This window comes from Macrobrachium nipponense, chromosome 3 (assembly GCF_015104395.2).
Source record: "Macrobrachium nipponense isolate FS-2020 chromosome 3, ASM1510439v2, whole genome shotgun sequence".
Lineage (NCBI taxonomy): Eukaryota > Metazoa > Arthropoda > Malacostraca > Decapoda > Palaemonidae > Macrobrachium > Macrobrachium nipponense.
In genome coordinates this window covers 93,755,160-93,756,937 of record NC_087202.1, presented here as the reverse complement: position 1 = coordinate 93,756,937, position 1,778 = coordinate 93,755,160, and positions in this window count along the sequence as shown.

Sequence of the window (1,778 nt, the reverse complement as noted above, 5' to 3'; positions counted from 1 at the left end):
AAATGATTGAATATTACTATACTGTAAGAGTATTAGCTTACAATTGCAGTTTTCGACCTTATCTGAAGAGTTAAAGTTGACTGAACGTCGAATTTTTTTATATATATATTTTTTATATGCAATTATTTCGGAAATAAGAAAAGCTACAACATTCAAATATTTTTCGTTTTATTCTACATGAAATTGCGCACATTTTCATATATAAAACTCTATGAAATGCCTAATATGAAACGGAGCAAATATTCCGAGAATGGGACGTACGCATTTCGGAGATTTGTGGCGGAGAATCCGCGCACGGAGGGAAGGAAAGATTTTTTTTTAATTCACCATACCATCTAAATATTGTGCTAGAGACTTCGAATTTGTTTCAAGATGAAGATAAATGACTGAATATACTAGACTGTAAGAGTTTTAGCTTACAATTGCATTTTTCGACCATTTCGGTAGAGTCAAAGTTGACCGAACGTGGTTTTTTTTCTATTTATCGTGATTTATATGCAAATATTTCAAAAATGAGAAAAAAAAAAAAAAAAAAAAAAGCTAAAACTTCAATTATTTTTAGTTGTATTCTACATGAAATTGCGCACATTTTCATATATAAAACTTTATGTAACGGCTAATTTAAAATGGTGCAAACATTACCACAATCGCACGTATGATTTTTTCGGAAGAGTTACCGCGCGGACGTAAAGAAAATTTTATTTTTTTCATAAATTCACCATAAATCGAAATATTGTGCTAGAGACTTCCATTTGTTTGCAAATGAAGGCGGTAAATGCTGGAATATTACTAGAGTATAAGAGGTAAATGCTTGAATATTACTAAGAGTAATAAGCGTTTTTAGCTTACAATTGCGTTTTTCGACCATTTCGGTAGGAGTCAAAGTTGACCAAGGTTGAAATTTTGGCAATTATCGTTTATTTATATGAAAATATCTCAAAACTGATAAAAGCTACAACCATATGTTGTTTTTAGTTGTATTGTGCATGAAATTGCGCACATTTCCATATATAAAACTTTATATAACGGCTAATTTTAAAATGGTGCAAACATTACCACAATCGGCATGTATGATTTTTTTTGGCAGAAGAGTTACCGCGCGGACGTAAGGAAAAAGTTTTTTCATAAATTCACCATAAATCGAAATATTGTGCTAGAGACTTCCAATTAGTTGCAAAATTAAGGTAAATGATTGAATATTACTAAAATATAAGAGTTTTAGCTTACAATTGCGGTTTTTGACCATTTCGGTAGAGTCAAAGTTGACCGAAGGTTGAAATTTTGGCAATTATCGTTATTTATATGAAAATATCTCAAAACTGATAAAAGCTACAATCATGAGTATTTTATTGTTGTATTCTACATAAAAATGCGCACATTTTCATATATAATACTTCATGTAACGGCTAATTTACAATGGTACAAAAATTATGTCAAAGTGACGAAATAATTTCCAAGATGGGTCACAGATACTTTTTAGTGCAGCAAGAAAGAAATTCGCGCTTGGCGCGCCTGCGTGACGATTGTAAACAAACAACACCTTGATCCGTGAACTCCCAGCATCCCCCAAGGTGCGTGATTCAGAGTTTTTGGCTGGTAGGCCTAAAAGTATTTTTCCGCGATTTTTAAAAAACTTTTGTAAGTCGACGTAAAATATGTCATGTCGGCACACGAGAGACAAAAAATGTTGACGTAAAATACGTCCAGTCGGCAGTAAAGGGTTAATAAAGCGAAAAACTTTATTTATTAATAAAGTGAAAGATTTTGTTTTTCTTTTT